The sequence below is a fragment of the Eretmochelys imbricata genome, chromosome 4 (assembly GCF_965152235.1).
Source record: "Eretmochelys imbricata isolate rEreImb1 chromosome 4, rEreImb1.hap1, whole genome shotgun sequence".
NCBI lineage: Eukaryota > Metazoa > Chordata > Testudines > Cheloniidae > Eretmochelys > Eretmochelys imbricata.
Genome location: NC_135575.1, coordinates 20,261,762 through 20,283,493, shown reverse-complemented (window position 1 = coordinate 20,283,493; position 21,732 = coordinate 20,261,762). Strand labels below are relative to the sequence as shown.

Sequence of the window (21,732 nt, the reverse complement as noted above, 5' to 3'; positions counted from 1 at the left end):
TTTCAAATGATCCATGTTTTGTTGAGTTCCTTGAACTTCATGTGCATAAAATTTTTGTTTGGCAGTTATTTGATAATCTTGAGCAACTTTTGTTGTTTTCATGACGTACAAACTTAAGTATAGAACCCATCTGTGCTTTTATAGCTAATTCTATTTCACCTTTTCGTTTTCTTTTTTGTGACCCGGAAAGTTGTTTTCGATATGACATAACTTAAAGGGTGGTTTTTTTTTAAAAGAAATAACTATTGAAATTGTCAGATTCTCAGAAATCTTATTTAAAATAACTAATATAGCTGTGAGTCTGTGACATTGAGCTAGTGTAGAGCCACCTCACAAGGCACTCCATCCTGACTGAGACACAAGAAAGCTGGAAACCCATGTCATTTTTACAAAGTCACTTTTTAGTTTTAAATGTGTAGTGGGCTTCAGTCTTAATGTTAGTTACAACTCTGTATCAACCTTATACTGTAAATAGATTGATGGCATTATCCAGTTTAATAAACTGGGTTTCCAAACAGCGGGAAAACAGGACCCTAGTTTTATTCCTAGGTAAAGCACAAAGTGACCATAATGAAGCAAGCACAGAATCATCTCATCTGGATTAAGGTAGGACAGAAATGTTACAGAAGACCTATCCACTAAAATTCGTGCAACATGGGCAGAGACAAGCTAATTTATTTTTCCAAGCTAATGTGCCCTTCTTACAGAAGGGCCCTCACCAGGTTTTGTCACTCATCCTTTCTGATAAACAATATCAATTATGTCAGGTTTCAGAGTAGCAGCCATGTTCGTCTGTATCCGCAAAAAGAAAAGGAGTACTTGTGGTACCTTAGAGACGAACAAATCTATTTGAGCATAAGCTTTCGTGAGCTACAGCTCACTTCATCGGATGCATGCAGTGGAAAATACAGTGGGGAGATGTTATATACACAGAGAACATGAAACAATGGGTGTTACCTACACACTTATAATGAGAGTGATCAGGTAAGGTGAGCTATTACCAGCAGGAGGGGGCAGGAAAAAACCTTTTGTATTGATAATCAAGGTGGGCCATTTCCAGCAGTTGACAAGAAGGTGTGAAGAACAGTACGGGGGGAGGGGGGGGATAAGCATGGGGAAATAGCTGAACTTTTGTGTAATGACACATCCACTCCCAGTCTTTATTCAAGCCTAATTTAATGGTGTCCAGTTTGCAAATTAATTCCAATTCAGCAGTCTCTTGTTGGAGTCTGTTTTTTGAAGTTTTTTTTTGTTGAAGAATTGCAACTTTTAGGTCTGTAATCGAGTGACCAGAGAGATTGAAGTGTTCTCAGACTGGTTTTTGAATGTTATAATTCTTGACGTCTGATTTGTGTCCATTTATTCTTTTACATAGAGACTGTCCGATTTGGCCACTGTACGTGGCAGAGGGGTACTGCTTGCACATGATGGCATATATCACATTGGTAGATGTGCCGATGAACGAGCCTCTGATAGTGTGGCTGATGTGATTAGGCCCTATGATGGTGTCCCCTGAATAGATATGTGGACAGAGTTGGCACAGGCTTTGTTGCAAGGATAGGTTCCTGGGTTAGTGTTTGCTGGTGAGTATTTGCTTCAGGTTGGGGGGCTGTCTGTAAGCAAGGACTGGCCTGTCTCCCAAGATCTGTGAGTGATGGGGTCGTCCTTCAGGATAGGTTGTAGATCCTTGATGATGCGCTGGAGAGGTTTTAGTTGGGGGCTAGTGGCATTCTGTTACTTTCTTTGGTGGGCCTGTTCTGTAGTAGGTAACTTCTGGGTACTCTTCTGGCTCTGTCAATCTGTTTCTTCACTTCACCAGGTGGGTATTGTAGTTGTAAGAATGCTGGATAGAGATCTTGTAGGCGTTTGTCTCTGTCTGAGGGGTTGGAGCAAATGCGGTTGTATCGTAGAGCTTGGCTGTAGACAATGGATCGTGTGGTGTGGTCTGGATGAAAGCTGGAGGCATGTAGGTATGTATAGTGGTCAGTAGGTTTCCGGTATAGGGTGGTGGTTTATGTCACCATTGCTTATTAGCACTGTAGTGTCTAGGAAGTGGATCTCTTATGGACTGGTCCAGGCTGAAGTTGATGGTGGAATGGAAATTGTTGAAATCATGGGTGGAATTCCTCAAGGGCTTCTTTTCCATGGGTCTAGATGATGTCATCAATGTAGCACAAGTAGAGTAGGGGCGTTAGGGGACGAGAGCTGAGGAAGCGTTGTTCTAAGTCAGCCATAAAAATGTTGGCATACTGTTGGGCCATGCGGGTACCCACAGCAGTGCCGCTGATTTGAAGGTATACATTGTCCCCGAATGTGAAATAGTTATGGGTGAGGACAAAGTCACAAAATTCAGCCACCAGGTTTGCCGTGACATTATCAGGGATATTGTTCCTGACGGCTTGTAGTCCATTTTGTGTGGAATGTTGGTGTAGAGGGCTTCTACATCCATAGTGGCCAGGAGTGTGTTTTCAGTGTTAAGGAAAAGTTAGCACATGTGACTTTATTTTGGTTTGGGGCCCACCATTGTTTAAATGCCAGCACATTATACACCAGGAGGAGTGATCGTTAGATACTGAATTCTTGTAAAAATTTTTTTTTGTTTGTTTTTAGCCTGCCTTGACTTTTAGTATTTGGTTTTTGTTAGTTTTTAATTTTTTGTTTTTTTGGCCTTGATATGAGGCCTTTTATTTTAATAATAAAAATTACTGATGCATGGCTTTAAGACCATGCTGTGTAATTAACATACCGGTATAGCACGAGGAATGCACCAAGCAGGGATAGGTGGTAGATAAGACAAGGGTTTGTTTATTGGCTAAGGTTTCTGATGCACGAGGGCAACATGCTTTGCTAAAAAATATATAACCTTTATATAATCTGTATTCAGGGTCCCCTCCTGGCTAGCAGGGGGGCACCACGCTCGAGCATAATAAACTTAGTGTCTTTTAAGAACTCTGCAGTTGTGGACTTTGTTTCTGTGCCTCAGCCTAAATTCAAACTGTGCGTGACCTATCAGGTGTAATTCGCAGCATTGGTGTGCGTGTCCTCTCAGGTGTAATTCGTAACATCAGGAAGATCACCGATGGATTGTAGTTTCCTCAAGAAGTCTGTGGTGTCTCGAAGATAGCTGGGAGTGCTGGTAGCGTAAGGCCTGAGGAGGGAATCTATATAGCCAGACAATCCTGCTGTCAGGGTGCCAATGCCTGCGATGATGGGGCGTCCAGGATTTCCAGGTTTATGGATCTTGGGTAGCAGATAGAATACCCCTGGTCAGGATCCTAGGGGTGTGTCTGTGCTGATTTGTTCTTGTGCTTTTTCAGGGAGTTTCCTGAGCAGATGGTGTAGTTTCTTTTGGTAACCCTCAGTGGGATCAAAGGGTAATGGCTTGTAGAATGTAGTGTTGGAGAGCTGCCGAGCAGCCTCTTGTTCATAGTCCAACCTATTCATGATGATGACAGCACCTGCTTTTGTCAGCCTTTTTGATTATGATGTCAGAGTTGTTTCTGAGGCTGTGGATGGCACTGTGTTCTGCACGGCTGAGGTTATGGGGCTGGACTTCCATCACCAGTTCATTTTACATAGACAACTGAGTAATCAGATGGTAACTTCTGATCACTTGCAATCTTGACTGCATATGAACTAATTAACCTGCTTCCCTTACAATAATTTTTGCAGATATTCTTATTGTAATGCCAGGTTTGGCTAGCCATTACAATGACTGTCTAGTGGTGAAGAAAGACTTTTTCTAGAAGTAAGGTTGGGGTTTTTTCCTTCTACTCTAGAGCTGTGCATGAACCAGCCATGAAATCCCACAAAGTCTCCAAAATTTCGACATCAGCATCCTTTTTCACAGACTTTTTTCCTTCTTCACCAATATCTACTTCTCTGCTCCTTGGAAACCCAGCTCATTAAACTGGATAATGCCACTGATCTATTTACAGTGGGGGCTCTCAATCTTTCCAGACTACTCTACCCCTTTCAGGAGTCTGATTTGTCTTGTATACCCCCACGTTACCTGAAGGGGGATATTGAGGGATGGGGGAAGGGAAGGTGGGGGCTCCACTGAAGGCAGTCCCCAGCTGGCACCATTGCTGACACAGACCGAGCTTTGTATGTAACAGATGCTGCGACAGCCCGGGCTCATAGCCCAAGCCGGGGAGGGATGAAGCAGCAAAGAATACTGGGCTGTCCAGCCCGCCTCATGGCAGCAGAGAGTCACAGTTCCCCGCAGTGACCCCTATACCCTCTCCCTCACACAGAATGTGTGGGCAATGATAGCAGTGAAGGTGGGGTGTCATGGACCTTGGTGCCAACTGGACGCCTGAGCAAATACTCCGAGGTTCCTCAGAGGGCTGTACCGAGTTGGCTAGCTCACAATGATGCCTGTGTTGCCATGTCTTCATACTTACTGTTACTTTATAGTGCATGTTATATCTTTCTATAGACCTAATCCTTTAGACTAGAAATGCACTTTCTTTAGATTAAAGAAACACAAAGAGCAATAGCAAAGTCTCCGTCCATGAGAGAAAAGAACATTCTTCCTCCTCTGGAATAGCTGACCTGAATGTAAAAGGACAATTTAAACACCAGGGACTTGTAGACTTTTAAAAGCACAGCACACAGAAAACTGAACCATAAGTTACCTAACAGTGTTGAGGGAAATTTTATCTCAAGATAGTGTGGGCAATTCCCTATGCATACAAAAGTCCCGGGTGCTTTTTTTTTTCATTAGCCAAAGAAAACAAGGCCCTTTTCTCAACCTGGTGTCATTTCTCTTTGTCTGTCTGTACAGAAGGTACTAACTTTTAAACTTCTCATGTGATCAATTTCAAAATTTCAGGGACTGTTTTTGGAAGGAAGGGGCTAGAACATGCTGCACCCTGGCTGTTCTGCACCAACATGACAGCCCCTAAAGGGCTGTCACAAGCCAGTGCAGTCCTCAGTCAGAGGGATCAGTAGTGGGCTGAAGGCAGGAGCTGTTTTTCTGACGACAGGGCCAGATGCGCTGATGATCTTCTTGGAGGTACAGTGGAATTACCTGGGTGTTGATTTGCTTTTTCTGCTATCTATGCTCCAGGTAAACAAGCCTTATGTAAATAACAGAAGTAAATTAGCGTAGTTAACATTGCTGTGGCTCTGTGTCGCTAACTTCTATCGAAAAAGAACCACGGCAGGCAAAAACTGCTGCTCCTTGCAAAAGCGCACCAGGACTTCAAAAACTGGGGCAGGGGGCGCCAGGCGGGGTTAGGGTGACCAGACCGCAAGTGTGCAAAATCAGGACAGGGGGCGTTACAGGAGCCTCTAAAAGAAAGAGCCACAAATCTGGACTGTCCCTATAAAATCGGGACAGCGGGTCCCCCGAGGCGGGCTGCAGGCTCCCCTCGCCCTCTGTGGCCCCCAGGGCCGCTCTTAGGCTTGCACGGCTGCATGTCTGGGGGACCTGAAAGTTTGGGGCGCCACAGGGACAGGAGGAGGCTGGCTCCCGCACACCCAGCGTGTACGGCAGCCTCCCTAGGCGGGGGCGCGGCCCGGTGTCCTTGGCGGCCTCGCCCGGGGCTGCGAGCCCTCCTCCTTCGGCGCCCGTGGCGTCCAGCCGCATGACCGGGGGCCTCATGCGTGTAAGCTGGTTTCCATAAAGGGGCCCGTTTCCCAGTCCCCTCAGCGGATGTGTGTGGGGGGGTTGCTGAGAGCAAGGCGGGCTTCGGGGCGCTGGTTGGGCCCCACAGAGCCGCAGCACGGCCCCGGGGTGGCTCCCCCAGCCCAGCTCAGGGCGGGCTGCCCGGAGGAGGAGGGCGGCTCCGGCTGAGGGAGGAGGAGCCCGCTCGCTTTGTCTGGGGGGGCCGCCAGGGCAAATCCCGCCCCTTCCTGAGGGAAACCCGCCCGCCCGCCGCTGCCAGAGCCGCCGCCCGCCCGCCACGCCCGGCGCCGCGCTCCGGACCTGGCAGCAGGTAGGTGACTGGCTGCTCCCCGGCCTCGCTGCCCCGCCGCGGGCTCTGCAGGGCGGCCTGTGCCCGGGAGCGGAGCCCGGCTGCCCCGGCCCCGGCCCCTCGGGCTTGTCACGCGCGGGCGGCGCCTCTTTGCTCTATTCGGGCCTCAGAAGGCGCCCCCCGTCCCCCCCCGCCAGCCCCTGCTAGGATCTCGGTGTGTGTCCCCCCGCCGCCCCCAGTGACTGCCTGTGTCCTTCCTCCTCTGCTGCCCGCTGCCGCAGCGCTTGGCCAGCCCTCGGCCATGTTCGCTCCCGCCCTGATCCCTCTTCCCCCCCGGGGCCGCCTGTGGCGGGTGGGTCTCATGGCTGGGGCAGGCGGCCTGAGAAGGCGCTGGGTATCCAGGGTGGGAAGAGGGATATCTTCTTTACCCCCTGCTTCTGGCAGACCAGCTGCCAAAGCAGACCGATTGTAACGCTACAAGCTGCTAGGATTTCAACCAGGCGCTTTCTCCTCCCATCATTTAGCTCCTCGGTTTTACCTTTAAAAATGTGGGTTGTGTAAAATTGTTACTGACCGGGACATTGGCAGATGCATGGAGAATGTATCTTGTTCGGTTCCCACACTGTTACAGTGATAGGTCTTGGGGGTCAGTTATAATAGCCCACCCTCATCCCATGCATCCACACCTTTTTGAAAGGTTAAATGGGAAATATTGCCACACCAGAGAGCCCATCGACTTATCAAAGAGTCTTCTTTGCCCACTGGCTGGTTAAGCCCAGGGATCTGCATTAAATTGGGAGGGGAAGCCATTGGGATGTAGATTTCCAATGGAAATGGGGCTGATTTTTATCACAGTAACATCTGAAGACTCTTTGTTTCATTAAAAAGAAAAGGAGTCCTTGTGGCACCTTAGAGACTAACCAATTTATTTGAGCATGAGCTTTCGTGAGCTACAGCTCACTTCATCAGATGCATTTATTTCATTATGCTCTGCAAACACACACAGTCGGAAAGCTTACAATGATAAGGTGCAAGAGGGAAGGTGGCAGGGTGGGGAAGGCCAGGTGATTTGGCACACAAGGCTGCACGTGTTAGTAGCAGAACATACAGTTTCGAGGCTTCAGTGTGCAATTTTAGTTAAACTACTGGAGAAGAGAGAGATATGAGTCATTAAAGCCCCGATCCTGCAAGTTGTTCCATGTGAGACTCGTGCAAAATCTTATTGAGGTTTTGTGCGGGTGCTGAAACCTGCCTGTGGGGAACAGCTTCCAGGATCAGAGTCTAGGAAACCGCCTGCTTATGCCATTATCTTACTGTATCTTATCCTGAATTAATTTGCTCTGATGTGTTTAGGTGTTGCAACTGATAAATGGTCCTCTATCGGGGAGGCTGAGAACAAGAGGTGATCCTACATATAGCACCATATATGCTGCAATATTTGTACACGTCAAGGTGAGATGACAGTGCATTTCTTGGCGCACTCTACATTAAGACAGATGCTAATTTGATTAATCCTGTTCTATCGTGCTGTTGGAGCTACCTGACAAAGAAGATATATGGCATTCCGTGTAAAAAGTGGACCCAGAGTTTCCCCCAGGGATCTAGATGTTTATCTCCATATAATGAATTGTCCTTCTCCATAAAAAGTGGAAGTGCAATCTCCAGGCCCCCACACTCGCTCCCCTATGGCAGCCTCTCTGCTAGGCTTTATTTGAAAGGGTTGGGAAGGATTTGGTGGGGCAGGGCTAGGAGCTCGGAAGTAGCTGTGCTTGGAGACAATGTATCTAGTGGACTGCCTTCCCCTTTTTCCCCAAGAGCTGGGTGTGAATAAGTATCTAGATACACTGATGATTTTATCACTTCCTTCCAGATTTGGGGTGGAATGTCCTTTTCCCACAGGGATGTGGGGTTTGGCTGCTTGACACTCACCCTCTCCCCTTACAAACTATCATTTGTCTTCCTCTACCTCCATAGCTTTGAGGGGGTGGCTTTCAGAGAATTCCATGAGGTGAACCACATCAAGCAATCCCATTATCCCTTGAACCCACTCCTTTTGGTTTCTCAGGGCAGGGTGGGATCTGGCCTTGAAACCATAGAAAAGAGCCAGACTAATTGATAAATTTAATAAATTTATAATAATAATATAATAAATTTACCTCAGTAGAGGTCGCTGATATGGATGACCTTATCATCCAAAGGTATGACATAAGCTTTAGCTCTTGCTCATAGCCCAGAGTTTACATCTCATCATGTATTCAGAATCCTCAAGTTATCAATGTTAAGCTTTTCCATGCTTATGGTTCCTTCTGTCTGGTTTTGATTTTGATTAACAAAAGGTTCTATTGCAAGAGATTTAAAAACATTATCTAACTAGCATTTGTGCCAGCATATTGTTACAACAATATAGGTATAAAGGAAATTTGTAATAATGGCTTGTTTTTGGAGAAAATGTATATAAGAAGCTTAAAAATGCATATTTATGAGAATGCCTGTAACAATTTATTTAAAGGGATGGTAGCAGCTTATTTTTATACTGGTGTAATGGATTAGATAATGAGGCCTTACATTTTGTGAACAAATATTAATTATGTTCTTGTTAACCTCCTAGATTATTAGAAGCAAAAGAATTTTTAAAAGTTTGTTGTTTATATTCTGTGTTTATTTTTAGTGTTGCTCAGTTGGGACTGTGAAAATCAATGAAATCAGTTTCACTTTGTTTTGTTTCACTATAAGGTCCTTTAGACCTGCAATGTTTTTGTTTCCAACACTGCATGGGAATGTGTACTTGTGTAAACGCAACTGTGGCAGAGCCATGGGTTGAGCAGTGAGCACCCCTGGCACATTGGAAAGTTGGAGCCTGTAGCTCCAGCCCCGGAGTCGGTGCCTAGACAAGGAGCCGCATATTAACTTCTGAAGAGCCGCATGTGACTCCGGAGCCACAGGTTGGTCATCCCTGCAGTAACCTGTTAAAACTGGGGAGGTGCAGACCCATTCCACAGACAGGTTGATCCAGTGTGTAAGCTGTGCTGTCTGCAGGTGTGAAGTTGCTTGGGTAGCAGGAATGCTTGTAAATGAGGGTGGGCTCCTGGGCAGCACTGCTCCCTATTCTGGGGACGGCATTACACCAGTGATAAGGCTGTAATACCTCCCCAATGCAACTACAATGGGAGAAATAGAGACAGACCCACACCTTGGCCAAGACTGCTCAGAAATAGTCAGATGGCCTGCCCTGTAGCAGGAGAGGTGCTGTGAAAGGAGCAGAAGCATGGGAGACTCCTGCCCTTGCCACAATAATGGTGGAGGAGGGTGGTGCTCCTGTCTCAGATTTCCTGAGCTGCTGATGGACCATTCTTGGGGGGTAGTTCCTCCTCTGCCCTGAATGCAACAGGGTCCATGTGCCACATGGTAGCTGATAGGAAAGCAAGGTAACAAAGCAGTGAGGGAAAGGAAAATCAGCACTGTTCTGTGCATTCAAGCCACATGTTGGTTGATGCTAAAATGTGGTTCCAGCAGTAAGGGAACACCTAAAAGACTTGTTTTAGCCAGGGATGATGTTACAGCCCTGTTCATTGATGCCTGTTCTTCTTGCCTTTGAAGCTCTCCATAATTCCGCCTCACGTACCCCACTTTGCTCACCTCCATCCAAACTCCCCTCCTCACCATCCCATTTGTTTCCCCCCAGTTCCGTATTCGGTGCCATCTCCAATGTTTCGGATAGCTTCCCAGCTAATCTGACAAATTCTCTTTCTCTCTGCTTTCAGACAACTACTTAACCCCATTCTCTGTACATTCTGTTTTGTCTTTGCTTGTGTCTGTAGATTGCTAATGCTTCTAGGCAGGGATAGGAGCAGTATATAAACCACCTATGTTTATCAAGCTATATGTACTTATTTATAGAGCTGTATACATTTGTGAATAATGATCAGAATCATCAGGGATGTTATAAGCGCACACACATTCCCATTCTCTCGCCATCTCTAATTATATACACATTAAGGGGGGAAGCCAAAAAAACCCTCTTCTCTCAAGGTCCGTAGTGACATTCCTTCTGCAAAGAAGTGATAAATGGTCAGTCCTCAGAACCCCTCACTGCAGCTCCTATGCTGCCTAGAGGAATTGCTGGCAGAGCAATACAGTGGGCTCCAGAGGCTGAGTCCACTGCCTCTACCCTACTGCAGGCCAGTGCAGTGAGCAAATCTCTTTCTTGGTAGTGAAGACTGTTAATCATAGGTGCAGAACTCCTAATTTCAAAGTGATACTGTCACTTTCGGTTGTTATGAATTGGCCTCACTTGAGCAGGATATCGTATAGAAGCACTTGGATTCTTTCCGTCCTGTTTTATTTTCAAAATAATGATTGCTGTTTTGACAAACATTAAAATAATTGCAGCCTCTGCAGAGGGCAACAGGGCAAGGGCTAACTTGTGTACTGTGTGCTGCCTCATGGGTTTTGGCTAGGCAGCAGGGAGAGCTAGTTTTGAAGAAAAGGGGGGAAAAAAAAAACCCACTAGAAATGGGAAAGTATAATACCTTTCCCAAATGGCTTTTCTGTGGCAGGAAAATATTCACACCCAGTCCATAGAAGCAATAGGAATCACAGTTGGTGTTTATGGGTCTAGTTGTGGGACCGAGAACTAAATATTTGAATGCAGAAATCAAAGAAGAAAACTCTATGTGGGACTGTTTCAGTGGCCAGGTTAGCATAGGATGAAGGCAAATTAAATGAAAATATGGGACTTCCCTGCTAATATCTCTGTATTTAAACAGCATCTTTCATCTCTAAGAACTTTAAAATTTAAAGTTTAAATTTAGTGTTCCACATATATGTGCTCGTACGAGAATTGCTTAAATGCCACCTGGGAGGTGGAGTGTAGCAGCTACTGAATGGTTCATATCAGTCTAAGATAGGAAATGAAGATTATCATATCCAGTTGAAACGCCCAGTGGATTTCAGAGAAGCAGTATAAAGCTGTGTAAACTGGAATTTGACCAGAGCTAACATTTCTTCTTGAACAAAAAGTTCCATGGGTTTTGCAGTGACTGCAAATGGCTAGGATCCATCTTAAAGATGGTCCCTTCTGCAGTACAGTGCATTCAAACACTCTTAGTTCCAACCAAGCCAGTCTCCTGACACAAGGGGAAAGATTGTATGTCATGTTTTTGTAGCCATGTTGGTCCCAGAATCTTTGATTACCTTGTCTCTCTATCTCCTTTACTGGACCAATTTCTACATCCCCCACCAACAGAAGTTGGTCGAATGAAAGACAATACCTCACCCACCTTGTCTCTCAAGGGAATTGAGTTCCACCTGCTGAGCCACCAGCACTTTACAACATCCTTAATTTTGCGTGAGTGTCACCCATCCACATACATATTAGGCCTCCAGCCTTGCTTAGCTCACAAGAGCTGATATGAGCACAACCATCAGAGGCCCCAATGCACACACTTGTGATGGCTAGGCCAGCACTGTCGCACACTTTATTTAGATTTGTTTTGTGCCGTATTTGGTTTAATCTGCACACCAGCTGTCTCTGATTGGAAAAGGATGTTGGCGCAAGTTTTAGTACCTAAAAGAACAAAAGATAGGAATGTTATTGGGGAGGCATGAATTGGCTTCTTTGTTAAGTGGAACTCCCCTACAAAGAGAGTGCGGGGTGGTAGTGACATAAAAGTGAGGCCCCTTCTGAAACACAGGTTTCAAACTCTTGTGTGAATATCCTGATACTCCAGTCACTTCTCTTAAGCCTGTTTTGACTCTGATCCCAGATCTCAATTAGAGCCCGTTAGAACCAGCTGCATCTTTTAAATTGTTCCCAAAGAGTATTTGATGCCCCCTCGTGGTCATCACCAGTAAATGTACAGATGATGTTATGAAATAATACTGTTCTACAGCCTCTTTCATCTGAATGCGTTTACCAATTACTGTATGTACGCACATGCAGCATCACTGAAATAGTGCCCCAGCCAGCCAGTATACAACCTTGTTAGGGAGGGAAAAACTTATTAAGGACACTAGGGCAAATTGCTGCTCTTATTAAAATCCCCATTTGACATTTAGGTCAAATGTGTGTGCTTTGTGCTGGTCTAACTCTGTGCTCATTGAAGTCAATGGGAGCAGAGTTAAAAGTGCTTTGGAAAATATCACCCCTAATGTCCAGAGCAGACAGGGTTTTTAAGGTCACATGTGAAAGATTCCTCCACCCCGCACCTCACCTAGAATTCAGCTCTGTTGCTTCAGAAGGGAGGCGCTGAGTTTACCTGGGTGGGAGCTAAGCTGGTTGTTCTGGGGAGACCGTGCCTATGTCTGTCTTTGGCTTTCTGCTGTGTATGCCTGTAGAGAGGCTAGCTGAGGCTCGTCTCTCTCCGGGGCAGCGGGGAACCACTCTGCCTCACTAAACTCGGGAAGATGTGGTGAATTAATTTGGCCATGGGAGTCTTCTTCGGCAGCCTTTGTGAGGGCAGAAACAAACACAGTGAGCCCAGGCCCTACATCAGGGCGCGGCAATGGTGGGTCAGGCGCTCAGGCCCTCAGGCAGGGGCTGAGCAGTAACAGTATGTAAACAGTAGGCCCAGGCCCTAGGTTCCAAAGGAGACTGTCACCTGCGAGTTGGGTGGCAGGGGGGACACAGGCCCTCCCACTCCACGGCGTCCCAGCCCAGGGCTCTAGCAGTGGCAGAAGACCGGCTGCTGAGTGAGTAGGGATCCTGGCCGCAACACACTGACATGGGCTCTGGCAGTGCTGCAGCCATACTAGGGTCAGCTGCCCCCGGGCTAGTGTCCTCATGGGGGTCCAGCACCAGGGGTTCCTCAGGATAGCTGGTCCGGGGCAGGTTCGGCAGCTCCTCCGGGTAGCTGGCGCGGGGCAGGTCGGGCCAGTCCTCGGGTTTACCGCAGGCCGCTGGGGTTTCCCAATCGCGAGCTAGGCCAGAGGCGTCTGGCCTCCGCGGTGGCTGCTCTCTCAGTTAGCTCTGAGGTTGGGCCTTTATCCTTCTAGGGCAACACCTGACCCTCTGTGGGGCGGGCTCAGAGCTCCCTGGCTCCATCCACTCTGGTGTCCTGAGGGACTCGTCTCTCTGGGGCGGCGGGGAACCACACCGCCTCACTACAATGCCCATCGCTCCTGTCAATGTCCATGAGAACTCTTTATGAGCATGAGAGGAGAATATATCCCTTGGCGCAGAGTGTGTCCTCACCATGGTAAAAGGTTCTGCTCCTGTCCCACAGCTGTTCCCCATGCTCTTCAGTTGTGTGTGCAGGTGTATGGCACCTAGCTGGCAATGGATTACAGACAGCACCGTGGAGCAGTGCAGCAGGGGACAGACAGGACAGGCAGATGGCGAAAAGTCTTGGAAAAATATGATTAAAGCTGATGTTAGAATTCTGGTTGAGGAAACACTTTGATGAGCCACTGTTTGTCACACCATAAATCTATAAATACAGTACGAACAGTTACTAGTAGGACAGCAGAGTTCATCTTGGGTTGTTAGTTTAAACAGTGCTTGTCTCTGTTTCTAGGCATTTGTCCCATCCCTTCCTGGGCTGTCTTCTGCTCCTGCTGAACTCGGGGGGTTTTGCTGGTGACATCCAGTGAAGCAATATCAGGCCAAAGAGCTGGGTACAGCAGTTGCAGCATGGTGATTGGCAAACTTTGCTGCCGCCCCTCAAAGGAAGGCCTGGGAATGATCTCTCACCAGTCCCTGTCCCGCTTGTCACCATCACCTCATATTCATAGCTTGGGAGCACTGAGGCCAGAGGACTGAGCTGATACCAGCTCCGCTTCCACCTTCCCTATTCCAAAGGCACCAATTCTGCACCCTATTCCAAAAAGCACCTCCCAGCCATATTGCTTACACCTGAAAGGAAGGGTGATAAGCACTATTGCCCTAATCCTGGAGCATGTGGATGTACCTTGTACCTGCGTGGAGTCCCACTTAACTCAATGAGGCTCCATGTGGGTGGAAGGGGCTGCCCACATGTTTCTCTCCATGGGATTGGGCCTATCATCATAGTAAATATGTGCAAGTCCAGACTCTATCTTACAAAACACACCCGTGGCAATTCAGTATGGCTTTATCGCAGCACCACACCACCAGTTTCGTAAGGGTCTGTGCATTTTTATGTATAATTGTGGGTAGCTGGTTATTCACGTGGTGAGAAATCAGCCATGATGTCAAGAAGCAACATATGAAATATCTCTGTGGGGAACAAGATGGTTCAGAGGGACTGATAATGGCTACTGACCCTTTGCCCTCTATGTCAGTATCTTGCTAAAGGAGACCTGGCTGGCAGTGACTAATGGTCATTACTAGAGCTGTTTGGGAAATGGAAAGTATTTTCTGTGGAAAAACCTTTTTAAAAAAAAAAAAAAATCATGGAGTAAAAAGGGTGTTGTTTTTTTTCCTTTCAGTTTTTCACTTTGTTGAAAATGTGGAAACTTTTGAGCAAAGTGAAAATTGTTTGCCTAAAAAAAAAGGTTATGATGGTGAATGTTGTACCTGCCATAGTCATGACCATCTGATGGCTGTCTGGTGTCCTACTGCGTGTGCCACGCATTGATGGTCTGGAGGTACTTATGACCGTGTCTCTCAAACTACCATCTTGAGTAGCCTTCTTGCTGGTAGCCTCTGCGGAAAGGCTATGAACTGAAAGGGCAACTACACTGTTCTCCTCTCTCACTCCAGGTCAGAACTGAAACATATAAGTGGGGCAGTTGGGGGAAGCTTGCACCGATGTTGTGCCAATTTTTGGATAAATAGAAGCCCTCATTCTCTAGGGTTGTTGATTGTGGGTACTGTGCCCCATCCCTCCTCTGAGGGGTGGGCCTTTTACTCTTCTAGGCTCCGCCCACTGTCCCTACATTTAAATAGGCTGATGCATTTCACCAGAACTAGTCCTTAACATAATTGCAATTAGAAAAAAGTAAATGAATAGGGGACACTTATTGCTTCTCAAACATCATTACTGTAGTTTTAAAATTATCTTACTTCCGAAAAAACAGATGATGATGCCTCCTCCCATTATTCTCTGACCCCCTTTAAAGAAAACTGGCCTGGGGAGACAGCACAGTGGGAGGATTGTGGAGGGACATTCAATCTGTTGTGATTGAATGGGTGAGCAGTATAAGGAGCTACCAGGTGAGAGAGGGGAGCCGGGAGAAAGCCCTTCCCTTTACCTCAGTATTTTCTGACCTGTTTACAAGTCTCAGCATCCTGTGGTTTATTAACCCACTGATCAAACTCCCCAGCTGAGTGTGTGGGATAAACCTGAAGACATTCGGCAGCCTCTGTATGCTGTTGGCGTTCATGGATTATGGGGAAGTTATGTAATGTTCTTATTTATGTCTTTTAAAATGTAATGATGGGGTGTCACTTGTTTAGTGATCATGGGTTTAAAAAAATAAATAAAAGAAAGAAAGATGGCAGGCTCCCCCTGAAAAGAGTCCTTGTTTGTTCCCATTTTAACATTATTGATTCACATAAATTCTTTATGAATCCTCTTATGATTTAAGCAGTTTCCTGCCTCCTTTCTCCTATCACCATTCTGCATCTGAATTGCCTGAGATGAACCAGTAGCACAGCACTGTGAAGTGCAGTAACAGCTCTCTTTGGCGTATTATGCAGTTTCTGAATTGGATCCTCAAAACACATTTACACGTTCCAGTCTTAAAAAAGACATACAACTCTGTTAATGTGATAATTTGGTTCTTGCTTACATTCATATCCCCTGGCTGTATCAACTTCAGGAAGAGGCTATAACTTTGCTCTGCTTTTATTACAGTTCTCCCACAGCTCCACAAATGATGAAACTCCCATTCCATCGAACATACACACTTCAATTACCACATGCATCTCGCCAAACATGCAGCACTGTGCACTCAAGGTTCATTTAATGTAAACATCTTAATTTAACTCACTGAGCAAATTACTTGATCATCTGGACAAATTTAAGATGTAGCTGAGCAATGATAGCAGTGTCCCTGCAACAGTGCAGGGTGTGAGAACCCGACTGAGAACCTTCCCTTTTAAAAAAAAATCCTCTGGCGATGCGAATGTGAAGCCAGTTGCAATTTGGCATCCACTCACTTCACAGGGGGCTACTGAAATCCAGGGTTCCTTGGAGTTTCACGATTCTATAGTGTGAGATTGAACACCCTCTTTTTAATCCACTTGGATGCACAGCAGCTGCCTTCAGGAAAATGGACAAATTTCACATGGTGGTGTAAACAGAGCCAGAAATATAATATAATTAAAAGAAAATCCATTGTATCAAGGAGACTGTAGCCAGCTTTATGTCACTGTGGGACTTCCGGTGAAGAGATTAAAAATGAAAGATATCTTTTTACACACCCACAACTAAATACTAAATGTAACATGAATATTTGGTTTAGGATATTGGTAAAAAATGTGTGCACACTAGGGTAATCTTTCTCACAAATCAAAGTCCATGCTTCTGGTCCAATATCACGAGTCAAGGTAACGATACAGCTGGAAGCAGAGCTGGTCAGAAAAGGGTTTTTTTCCCTGGTGGCAAATTTCACCGAAAACAAACCAAAAAAATTTTTTTCTAAATTTTTCCATGGAAAATTTCAGTTATTTTTGGCTGATTACCAAAATATTTTTCTCTGGAAATGTTGCCATGGTTCTTCAAGGGAGTTGTGGTTTGGGTCCTTTGTGCTCCCATTCGCCTCTAGAGGGTGGGATTCTGGATCCAAAAAGAATTAGATAAGTTCATGGAGGGTAGATCCATCAATGACTAGTAGCCAGGATGGTGAGAGATTGCCAGAATTTGGGACCGGATGATAGGGGATGGATCACTGAAAAATTGCCCTATTCTGTTCATTCCTTCTGAAGCCTCCTTTGGCCCTGACCGCTGTTGGAAGACAGGATACTGGGTAAGATGGACCATTGGTCTGAGCCACTGGCCATTCTTATGTGGAACTCCATCTTCCATCATACACCACGGTCTCCCCTCTTGGAGAGGGAGAGAGGAGGCGGCGTATCATGGGAGCCCCTGGCCATGGTGTATGAAGGGAGATGAAGCATGGCCCAGAGAGGAGAATGGGGAGTTGAACTACAACTCCTCTGAGGCGCTGCGGCAGCATTTTCGAAATCAAAATATCTTAGGTTTTGGCTAAGATGTTTTGGACATATTTTTGACAAAAAATAAAAAAATTCCCTGGAAAGCAGCCACTTATTTGGGGAAAATTTTGTTCTGCGATACCTCAATTTTTCCACTGAAAAACAGTTTTGATAGCAATTTTTCAACATGCCCTGCAAAGAAAGTGTGGTGAGAGAAAAGTAGTGTTTTGAAAGCAGTTCAGTGTTACATACTGGATCTACATGGTTGAAAAGAAAAATCCTGAACTGAATAGAGCCAAATATTGTAGCTGGATTTTTTTTAAAGGGTTGGTTACTTTTATGACTAATAACACACACTGTAAAGTAAGATAAGGACAATGACCTTTCGTCCTCTTTGCCTGACAAAAATTGTCTGAAGCTGAGGAGGGAGTCAGTGCAGAGAATGGCAAAGCTGCCACCTTAGTTGAGAAGCTGGCCCCATGGCACACAGCACCTGACCCAAAGCCCAATGAACTCAGTGAAAGTCTTTTTGTTTATCTCAGTGGGCTTTAGGTGGGAGCCTTTTAGATCTGAATCCTGACGTTGAATCCCCCTGAAGTTTGGGATGGTCACACTTGGGATTTTTATTTGAGCCCAGCTGTAGCTAATAATCTAACAGCTGCTTTGGCATTTACTTCAGTTCACCCTGTTTGCCTGAGCTCCTTCTTAACCATAGGTTCCAGCTGATGGAGATGGAGGAGGAGGGTTGTTAAACTGGGAAGATTAAAAAGAGAAACTGAATTTCCTGTGTGGTCTTGTGGCGAGGGCACTAGATTAGAAGTCACAAGACCTGAGTTCTGTTTCTTGTTCCCCCCTGCTCTGCTGTGTGACCTTGTGTAGTTCACATCTCTTATCTGTGCCTGTCTCCCCTCTTGGCCTTTGTCTGTCTTTGTTAGTCTGGAGTGGCCGAGGGAGAATAGGGAAAAATATCTCCAGAGGAGAGGAGGCACAAAAATAACTTGCCACATAAATTATACAAAAAGAAAAGGAGTACTTGTGGCACCTTAGAGACTAACCAATTTATTTGAGCATGAGCTTTCGTGAGCTACAGCTCACTTCATCAGATGCATACCGTGGAAACTGCAGCAGACTTTATATATACACAGAGAATATGAAACAATACCTCCTCCCACCCCACTGTCCTGCTGGTAATAGCTTATCTAAAGTAATCATCAGGTTAGGCCATTTCCAGCACAAATCCAGGTTTTCTCACCCTCCACCCCCCCACACAAATTCACTCTCCTGCTGGTGATAGCCCATCCAAAGTGACAACTCTTTACTGACTTTCATGGATTTTGCCACCCGATGGCCGGAAGCAGTAGCTCTAAGCAACACCAGGGCTAAAAGTGTGTGCCAGGCACTAGCAGACATTTTTGCCAGGGTAGGTTGGCCCTCCGACATCCTCACCGATGCAGGGACTAAATTCCTGGCAGGAACTATGAAAAACCTTTGGGAAGCTCATGGGGTAAATCACTTGGTTGCCACTCCTTACCACCATCAAACAAATGGCATGGTGGAGAAGTTTAATGGAACTTTGGGGGCCATGATACGTAAATTTGTAAATGAGCACTCCAATGATTGGGACCTAGTGTTGGTCCCTCTGGAAGCGATATAGGGGATGGAGCTGTTTCTGTTGACTGTGAACCGCTCTCCGCTGGTGCACTATGTTGGGATTCAGGCTCCGGCTGAGCCTCTTGTGTAGGGTTATCGGCTGCTGCCAGTTCAGGTTCAGTGGGGCCCTCTGGTGTTGAGGTTGCAAGTACTGGATTCAGTGCTGGCACGGGGTCTGGTGTTGGTTGTTTGGCTGGTTCCGGTTCTGGGACTGGTTCCGTCTGGGTCTCTGGGACTGGATCCACTACTGCTGTTGCAGACATTGGCCTGGGGTCCGGGTTCATCACCTCTGACTGGGTCCTGATAGAAGTTTCCGGAACAGAGCTAGGCCTCACGGCTTGTTTAGCCTGGCTGCGGGTGACCATTCCCACCCTCTTGGCCTGCTTCACATGATTGGCCAAGTCTTCCCCCAACAGCATGGGGATGGGATAATCATCATAGACTGCAAAAGTCCACATTCCTGACCAGCCCTTGTACTGGACAGGCAACTTGGCTGTAGGCAAATTGAAAGAGTTGGACTTGAAGGGTTGAATCGTCACTTGGATCTCTGGGTTGATTAAATTGGGGTCCACTAAGGAAGCATGGATAGCTGACACTTGTGCTCCGGTGTCCCTCCACGTGGTGACCTTCTTCCCGCCCACACTCACAGTTTCCCTCCGCTCCAAGGGTATCTGGGAGGTATCTGGGCCTGTGGACCTCTGGTGTGATTCCGGTGCAATGAACTGTAATCTGTTGGGGTTCTTGGGGCAGTTGGCCTTTACATGCCCCAGCTCGTTACATTTAAAACATCGTCCAGCTGACGGGTCACTGGGGCGAGGAGGGTTGCTGGAGAACGGGGTGGCAGGACGATAAGGGGTCTGGAGGGTTCTTTGGGAGGTAGGTGGGGCCTTGGGCGGCCCCCGGTAATAGGGTGTGGTCTGGGGTGGTCCCTTCTGGTCTCCGCTCCAACTGCCACCAGTTTTCTTCTTCTCTGCCACCTCCACCCATCTGGCTCCAATCTCTCCTGCCTCGATTACAGTTTTGGGTTTCCCATCTAGGATGTATCTTTCTATTTCCTCAGGAACACCCTCTAAGAATTGTTCCATTTGCATTAGGAAGGGCAAATTTACTGGAGATTCAACACTTGCTCCTGATATCCAGGCATCCCAATGTTTCACAATGTGGTAGGCATGTCGGGTAAATGACATGTCTGGTTTCCACCTTAGGGCTCTGAACCTCCGACGAGACTGCTCGGGTGTTATCCCCATTCTGACTCTCGCCTTGGATTTAAACAGTTCATACTTGTTCATGTGTTCTTTAGGCATTTCAGCTGCCACCTCAGCTAAGGGTCCACTGAGCTGCGGCCTCAGCTCTACCATGTATTGGTCAGTAGAGATGTTGTACCCAAGGCAGGCCCTTTCGAAGTTTTCTAGGAAGGCCTCAGTATCATCGCCTGCCTTGTAGGTGGGGAACTTTCTGGGGTGGGAAGTGGTACTTGGAGAAGGATTACTAGGGTTTGTTGGGATATTCTGCTGAGCCTTTATCTTCTCCATCTCCTCCACATACTTCCTCTCTTTTTCCTTCTCCTCCAGTTCTTTGTCCCTCGCTTCCATAGCTCTCCTGTGAGCAGCCGCTTGGTGTTGTTCTGCCTCCCTTTCTTGTTCCTTCTTCAGCCGCATGAGTTCTATCTGTCTTTCATGTTCCCTTTGTCTTTCCTCAGCCTGAAATTTGGCTAATTCAAGCTGTAGTCGAGCCACGGATTTTGCCATTCTAACCTCTCTGTTTTTATCTAACTTTACACCCGAGGTTTAGAAATAAACAACAAAACTTGGCTGTAAAATTTTGCTGTGCTGGAATAGAATACCTATTCTCTGATAGTGATTGTCAGCCTACAGAAAAAGACAATTCCCTTGTCTCTGCTCTGGGCCCAAATTAAAGCAAAAAACCTCCAACTACTTGGAAACCTGCTTACCCAGCCCAAAGAAAAAAAAATTCCTTTTCAAACCTGTGCTCCTTGTAAAACAAAAAAATCAAAATCCTAAAAAAAAAACCCTGCCACTTTTGTCTCCAGGCAAATGGGTAGAGCACACCCCCCCTATTTACTTTTAGGAAGAAAAGAAAAAAAAAACTCTGGGTTGGAAGACTGTGAATTTCCCTGCAGGAGTTAAGTACCCTGCCTCCAGGCAAAGAAAACCTGCAATTCACAAAGATAATCCCCTTTTGTCTCTGCTTGGCCACAAAGCAGAGAAAAAACAAGCTGCTTTCAGTTTCAAAGCTGCTTTCTGGACTTCCTTTCCACAGGAAAAAAAAAATTCCTTTTTAAAATCTGTATTTCTAGTTCAAAAAATCTCAACTGGATCTCAAAATGATTTCAGGTTAATCCCACCACTATGCCACCATGTCAAGGTTCCTCCCCCACTCTGAACTCTAGGGTACAGATGTGGGGACCTGCATGAAAAAACCTCCTAAGCTTATCTTTACCAGCTTAGGTCAAAACTTCCCCAAGGTACAAAATATTCCACCCGTTGTCCTTGGACTGGCCGCTACCACCACCAAACTAATACTGGTTACTGGGGAAGAGCTGTTTGGACGCGTCTTTCCCCCCAAAATACTTCCCAAAACCTTGCACCCCACTTCCTGGACAAGGTTTGGTAAAAAGCCTCACCAATTTGCCTAGGTGACTACAGACCCAGACCCTTGGATCTTAAGAACAATGAACAATCCTCCCAACACTTGCACCCCCCCTTTCCTGGGAAATGTTGGATAAAAAGCCTCACCAATTTGCATAGGTGACCACAGACCCAAACCCTTGGATCTAAGAACAATGAAAAAGCATTCAGTTTTTTACAAGAAGACTTTTAATGAAAATAGAAGTAAATAGAAATAAAGAAATCCCCCCTGTAAAATCAGGATGGTAGATATCTTACAGGGTAATTAGATTCAAAAACATAGAGAACCCCTCTAGGCAAAACCTTAAGTTACAAAAAAGATAGACAGAAATAGTTATTCTATTCAGCACAATTCTTTTCTCAGCCATTTAAAGAAATCATAATCTAACACATACCTAGCTAGATTACTTACTAAAAGTTCTAAGACTCCATT

The 21,732-nt window shown here is 46.2% G+C and overlaps 1 protein-coding gene across 2 annotated transcripts in view; it reads left to right on the top strand.

Annotated features, from left to right (window-relative positions):
• Positions 1–5,876: 5,876 nt before the first annotated feature.
• The window catches only part of TMEM150C (transmembrane protein 150C), a 53,976-nt gene continuing 38,120 nt past the window's right edge, over positions 5,877–21,732 (top strand). For both annotated transcript variants that reach the window (XM_077814948.1, XM_077814947.1), the window contains exons 1-2: positions 5,877–5,945; positions 7,278–7,376. The gene's annotated coding sequence lies outside the window, so the exon portion shown is untranslated. The remainder of the gene's footprint in view (positions 5,946–7,277; positions 7,377–21,732) is intronic.